We start from the raw sequence: 7,786 nt of genomic DNA, 5'->3' as shown, positions 1-7,786 counted from the left end.
TCCTTAATACCATATTTTGAAATTCAAAGATCCGACCATCATATAGATGTATAAATCTCTTGCAAGTGGTTAGAAATGGCTCTGTTGAGTTTTCATTATTTGAGAGATGTAAATTATGTATTTAGTGGCAAGATAACAATAAATGATTAAAAGAAAGAAATCTCTAGCTAGGACTTCTCATAAAACAAAATTTATGTGTAAGTGATATGTAAACTTTATTACAAAAGTTGTAATTTCACACGCATGCATGAGGATCAAATACAAGTTTTTGTTACTAGGGAAACAGGATTTTTGCCAAGAAGATTATAGATAAAACCTAAACAATACATATATTAATCAATCCTAATTGTAATGCATTTAAATATATTTAAAGAACTAATCATGACTTTCATAAAAACCTAATGCTTATCTTCCAATATCCATATACTATATTGTATGAGTTCAAGAATTCCATATGGTGTTACTGGAAGAATCTCGTGATGATCACTTAAGGAGCACAGAAACACCTTAATAGATGAGCTCAAGGAAGCTCAAAAAATTTGCCCCTCAACTGAGTGCTCAAGAAGAAGGAGAGGTTGATTTTAAATATAGTCAATGGTAACTAACTAGTATGTGTGGCAAAAATCTGGTTATAGAAGGCTGGTCAGGGAGAAGCTTAAGATTTCTAAAATTGAAAACTGGAAAATATTTCAATTGGGAAGTCAAAATTATTTATCTATTCATTCAATCATTTATTTAATCACATATTCAACAAGTATTGTTAAGGGTCTACTACTATGTGCTAGTTACTTCCTGGTCATGTAGCAGAACTGAAAGATAAATCATATCATGGAAAGAGAAGACATATTTCCCATGAACCAAATAATTGGGGAGGTAATATTACCTATAAACTTTGGTAAGTGACCAAACTTCCCAAAAGAAAAAAGGCAAGGATGAACTGAGATAGCTATACCTAATTATGTAGTTCAGTTGGCCAATGGCAATGATCACATAAGTAGAGTTTAAAATTAACTTAGACCTAGACAATTCTAAATTTTTGTCTATAGACTTTCCAATTGTGTCCTTTGGTTTTGTTTTCTTTTATTTTTCTTAGTAAGTTGTTTGTTGTTGTTGTTGTTGTTTAAGCAGGAGGGAGAGGGGGGAGAGAGAGAGAGAAACATTGATGTGAGAGAAACACATCAAATGGTTGTCACCCACACGACCCCAACCAGGGTGGGGACAAACTGCAACAAAACTACGTGCCCTTAGCGGGAACCCAACCAGGACTCTCTGGTGCATGGGCTGACATTCTAACCGCTGAGCCAAAGTGGCCAGGGCTCTCAGTAAGTTTTATTCTTAATTTTGAAATGTTAGATACCTGCCTGAGGCCAAAGGATTGACAACAGTTGAGGGCAGGGTTCCTGTAATCCCGCTGATGTCTTTGTGAGATGCAGCCTGAGGAGCCAGCACCAAAAGTATGACCAGCTAAAGGATGAAGGGATGTTGTAGGCAGAGAACCTAGAAGGAAACAGAGCACTAAACTGGGCTTCATGTTGTGTGAGAGCCTGGGTGCCCCCTTTTCCTTGAGGAGCTGTATGTGAAGGAGGCATGGCTAGCCACTACCCATAGGGAAGGTGCCTTCTCTATTCTCAGGAACTCATCCATTCTTAGTGACTGATGCCAGACATTTTAGATGCTGCTCAATGCAAATATATATAAGCAATATCTCTTCATCCTACTAGTTATTGTTGACATAAGAAACATCCAAATCTGTAAAGAATTTTTTAAAGAATTTATTTGAACCCAGCTGATGACAATTGCCAGGAAGCAAGATCTCCAATGCTTTGGAGAAGGACAGTTTTGCAGTTTCTTTTATGCATTTGAAGCTAAGGAGGGAACATAAAGAATATTACCTGAGGTGGGAGAAAGCAATGCAGGAGGTGGAATATAGGACAGTTAGGATTATGTGCTCTCTTGAGAACAGTTAAGCTTATTTCAGAGGTGTGTTAACCTAGATGCACAGGAGCAATGGAGAGGACTTGTTTAAGGCAGAGATAAACCTTTTATTGAAGACGTTATGTGCCTGGGGTTTGACTACCCACCATGACCTGCCCAATTAGAAACTGATGATAAGATCACCCAGTGAGGTTACTTTCCATAGGACCCTCCTTTTCATCCACATTATTTGGTCTTCAGTCTGAATAAAGGATCGTAACACATAGGATGGGAGCACTGAAGATGAGTTTTAATTCAGGGCTCTGCTTTGAAAGGGCTTTAGGTCCCCATAGAAAGCGAAGACCACAATGGGATCCCCTACGAGAAGAGGTGGATTTAAAGGGCCCTGACCAGAAGAGCTCTGTGCTACCTGAAGTTCCCAGTGGAAAATTCTCAGGGCAATTGTGGCTCTGCCTGGAAGCTGGTGGAGTTCGTTTTCACAAACCGTTTTGGAGACCCTTTTTACATGCTGGGCACTGTACCCAGAGCTGGTGATAGAAAAGTAAACACAATAGACATGGTATCTGTCCCAGTGGAGACTACAGACAGGGAAGGAAGATAGGTAGTAATTAGATTTTGATTTCATAATGTCCTATTTATAAATGTACAAGTTTTTGTGAAGAAAAATTCACTGATGTTGAAAAGGTATATAACAGGTGACCCCACCTGGTCCTAGAATTAGAGAAGATGTCTTAGAATAAGTGATGGATAATTTGAGACATGAAGAATGAGTAGGAGTTATCCTGGCATAGAAAGACTCCCAGGCCAGGAATGTGGTTCTGGCTGAGGGGCTGAGGGGGTGCAAGACAAGGCGGGACTGTCAGGTAAGGGCCAACCAGGTAGGATCCTGCAACCATGTAACAAGGAAAGAAGGAAATCATCTCAGTTAGAAATATGGCTTTTAATCTCACTACAGAACTAGACACTGTGTAGTTCTCACAGGATAATTTCTAATTACATCCTGTGGGTGGTGCCAACTGAAACAGGTTGCTATGGCTTTTTGTCAGTGTTATTGTTACCAACAAAATCAGAAATGATTTATAAACAAGAAAATGAAAGTACCAAAGTTGAATCATCATTGATCTTAGTTACTTGTGTAGTAAATTTATTATCACTAGGCCCTTTCTTATAAGGTGAGGAGAACTATGGATTAACTTGATGAATGAGATTATGATTTAGAGTTCATCCAAAGTATTCCTCTTTGCTATGTTAGAGTAATCTGGGTTACTCTAACCAAATAAGGGCTTTCTTGCTTAAGGGTATATAACATTTCTATAAAAAAAAGAAACATGAAAATTAAAATTTTTTTTAAATCAATTATAAAAACACGTCTTTGTTAAGGAAATTTGATCAAAGGTATTAGAACCATTAACATACTAACATGGAAGATCCGAGGTAATAGTCACTTCTTTAGCTGGGCACCTCTTTCCACCTCTGAACTGTATGTCCGGTCACCAAAAGATGAGTTCCTTCCAGTGTTGCTTGGTGACAAAGGTTGCATGTTTTTATATTTATTTAAAATAAAAACCGTGATGTACTATTGTTTATGTATGCAGTTTGCCTTGTTTTCTGCATTTACCCCTCTTGCCCTTGCAATTTTTAGGTGGGAGTATAGATAATATCCTTTCATGTGTTCAGCAGAGAGAAGTGGTTCAGCATGTCGATTTTGGAGTCGGATGGACCTGGCCTGGTTTGACCTCCCACTCCAGCTCTGACGAACTGTGTGACTGCTTCACCAGTGTGACCACAGCTGGTCCACTGGTGACATTTCTTGCCTTATTGGGCCATTGTAAGAAGTGGATGAGCTAATGAATGTTAAATACTTAGCACAATGTCTGGCACATAGAGCACAATGGAAGCAACGGATGGTTATTGCCAATGCAGTTGGCTTGTTCTGTCGAAACAGGTTGCCTTGACCCTTGACAGTGTTCTGAGGCCCTGCTGGAGTGGCTCAGTTGGTTGAGTGTCATCCAGGGCATTTAAAGATTGCTGGTTCGATTCCCAGTCGGGGAGCATACAGAAGGCAACGGATCAATGTTTCTCTCTCTCTCCTCTTTTCTTTCTCTAAACATGTCCTTGAGTGAGGATTTAAAAAAAAATGTTCTGAGCACTGACTGGGAATTTAGCACTTTTCTATCAAATTGTTGAAACTGTTGCTCTTTTTGAGTGGCCCTAGAAATGTGCTCTTATAATGTAGCTGTGTTTTCTTGGGAGGAGATAGACATAGAAGCCAGTCAGCTTTCTGTCTAATACACCATTGCAAATAGCAGCCCCATGTTTTTACAACTTTTATAATGAAAATGCTCAGTATGCTCTTCTCTCCTGATACAGCTTTAATTCAAGGCACTGATACATTTAAAGTGGCTTTTCTATTTTTCTTGTTTTTGTCAAAGCAAATTGAGTTAAGTAGTTGAGTTGTTTTTATGATGTTGCTGCCATGTAGAAGGAATTTTTCTCTTTTCTATAGGGATAGATACTTGATCTAAAAATACTGTCTCTTTGCTGATAAGCATGCAAGCTGATTACTACATGTAAATATCTTTCGCTTCCTTTGGAAATTTTAATGAACCAATCAGTCATTTTTCTCTCTACCCCTTTTTCTCCCCAATAAAAACCACTATAACAGTTAAATATTTGAAAGGAGGAATTGTTATGTGACTAAGAGTTGTAGCTATTTTATAGATGTTCACATTACAAGAACGTTTAAGGTCTACGTTTGGATACAAGCTTTTGTACACATACCTTCTGCTCTTAGCACACACAGAAAATATCCAATCAGTGTCTATCTTTTGCCACTTCTTGTTGCAAAAAGCATTGGTATCAGTGTCTAGTCAGATAACAGAAACCCTTCTCAGCTTTTCAGAGGGAGTACAATGCAAGGACCTTTGTTTACAAATGTGTTGAAAAGCCCAAGGGAGGGAAAAGGGGAAGGTGCCATAACCCAGGGATTAGTAACTGCAGGAAGTCACTAGAGCCCCTAGCCTCTAGGAGTGCAAGGGAAATGGCATTACCTGAGCTCTAATGCCTTACTCCGTGGCCCGGTGGCTGCTGCCACTGAAACTATCTCCTTGCTGCTCTGTGGCCATTTTAGAGCTTGCTGTCTCACCGGTGCTACTGTACCTGCGCGGCTGGTACCTCCAGCTGCCTGGTACTGCTCCCATCGCTGCCCCAATCCATGAGTGCTAAGATGCCAAGGCAGCTGGAGCCAGAGCACAGGACAGAAAATCATAGCTTCTTTCTTTTCCCTAACTTCCGCTCTTCCACCAGTGTTTTGCATTGGCCGACCTGAGCAGACACCAGCTGGTAAGCAGCTCTGGGGATGTACAGTTTACAGGCTGCCAGCCAGCAGTTTACAGGTCTCCAGTCCCAGGAGAGAGGAGGACTGGTGAGAAGAGAACTGACTGCCACGAGAGAAATACCCAGGGCTGCATTTGTACCACTTACTATAAGATTGTGGAAACTTCAGAAGGAGAGGCATTAATTAATTAAGGAAGGAAATTATATGTTATATAGGAATTTGAAGGATGGGTACAAATATTTCTGTTCTATCCAGACCTTATAATTTAGTTCCCTATTGCTACTGTAACAAATTGCCACAGACTCAATGGCTCAAAACAACACATGTTTATTATTGTTTATTTCTGTAGGTCAAGTCCTACAGCTACCTCGCTGGGCTCAAATCAAGGTATAGGAAGGGCTGCCTTCTTTCCTGCGAACTTTAAGGCATAAAGCACTTCCTTGCCTCTTTCAGCTTCTAGAATGTGCCTGCATTTCCGGCTCATGGTTACCCATCTCCGTTTTCAAAGCCAGCAAGTTCTGCTCTCTCTCTGATTCCCTGCAGCTGGAAAAACTCTCATGTGATCAGATTGGACCCACCTGGATAATCCAGTCTCCTCTCCTCTGAAGATTCTTCGTTTTAATCACATGTGCAAAATCCCTTTTGACCTGTAAAGTAGTATTCACAGGTTCCGAGAATCCAATCACGGGCATGTATGGGCCATTATTCTGCTTACCACAGCTCAGAATATTGCATTCATACACATCTGTAGCTATTCATGGGGTATTCTTTCCCATCTCAAATGATAATCTCCAAAACGAAATTAATCTTTCACAAGTGTGTTCTTCCTTGGATGGGGACGTCCTCTTTGTCCCACAGTCTAGGCTTGAAGCTTGAGAGGTCTGTGTTTTGTTTTTTCTTTAATGGCTGATCAGAGTGGTAAATGTGCTCGTTTTCATTCCTAACTATTTCTCCTGTCCACGTTGCCCAGCACCTCTCCTTCCACTCCTACCTCCTGCCAAGGAAAGAAAGCGTTTCCCGTTGTCCTGAAAGTAAACTGCTTTTTGATCAGCTGTCTGGAATTGCGCTAGCTGGTGGAGCTCCTGATGAAAGGCACCACGTTGTCCTTATGGAAATGACAGTCTGGAATGGAAAATATGCTTTAAACAAATAAGTGTGTGTGAAAATGTCCTGGAAGAGGATATTTCTGATCTTTTTTTATTTTGAATCATTTTCAAGAATTGGGCTTGTAAATGTGTGAATATTCTAGAGAAAGGCCATCAAGTTGGCTGATCTAAATTCAATCAACAGTAAGTAATTTTTTACAATCAACAGTAAATTCAATCAACATGTCAAATATGGCAACTTGGCTACTTATAGTAGAATCGAGCTAGAATGGCCTTTGTAGCTCGTCTTCAACAGTTGTTGTCTAAATGGGGTTAAACTTTAGATTTGAGGCCCGGCATGAGACTTAATAGAATCAGAACGCCTGGGGTGGGGCCTGGGGTATGCATTTCAACAAGCAGCCCATTGGTTGGTTTTACACACTGACATTATGAAGTTATTGAACCAACATCAACTCACCAGCAGCCCCTTGATTTGTAACACAGACCTGAGAGGCTGAGGAGGTTTTCAGTTGCTCACACGTGTTCTCTCCTTTTTCCCTGGGAACTCCTGTGGGTATTGTCCATGAAGCTTCCCTGGTGCTCTAAACACCCTCCCTAACTCCCAGTTCACAGTCATATAACAGGTAGGAAGCGCTCATTCGTAATAGACATACTATGCCAAACAAGCCTTTTGCACAGTTATTATTTAATTCTTAATACAATGTTCTTAAGAGTAGGCACTGCTTTCTTCCATTTTGCAGGATGATATGAGGTTGCACATTTTACAAGTAACTACCTGTAGAGAGCTAAGGCTTGCATCTAGGACCTTCAGATTCCAAAGCTTAGTGTGAAACCACTTAACTGAAAATAATTATTCTGTCTGTGCTGCCATGAAAATTTTCTCATCCTTTATTGCAACATAATGCATTTTAATTGTTGGTGCACATCAAGCCTATTTCTCTTTCTTCATTTCCTTCATCCAGGTAAATGACAGCACCTGGGTGCTGCAGGGCCTGCAGATTAGTAGGCACTCAATGAAACTGTCCCCTTGTGCATTGTTTTATTCATTGATTCAATCTAGTTGATTAGAGCGGGTCAAAATGAAAATATACAGACCTACAATTTGGTGCTACACATAAGGCAATATTAAAATTATAAAACTTGGCAACATATTCACATGTAAGTTATAATTAACTGATGTTCAGAGTTTAATGAGAAAGTACTTGGTAAGAACTCCTGTAATTGGCAACCCACACAAAACTATAAGGGCACTTTCCAAAGACCCAGTGACACTAGAATGCATGACAATTCGAGAATGAAGCAAAGCCTGGCCGGAGTGGTCCAGCTGAGCTCATCCTGTTCCACCGCAGGGTTGCTGGTTCCATTCCCACGGCAGGGCACGTATCTGGGTTGGGGTTCCATCCTGGTC

The sequence above is a fragment of the Molossus molossus genome, unplaced genomic scaffold (assembly GCF_014108415.1).
Source record: "Molossus molossus isolate mMolMol1 unplaced genomic scaffold, mMolMol1.p scaffold_m16_p_7, whole genome shotgun sequence".
In the NCBI taxonomy this organism is placed as follows: Eukaryota; Metazoa; Chordata; class Mammalia; order Chiroptera; family Molossidae; genus Molossus; species Molossus molossus.
The sequence above is the reverse complement of the archived record's forward strand: the minus strand, read 5'-3'. Positions refer to the sequence as shown.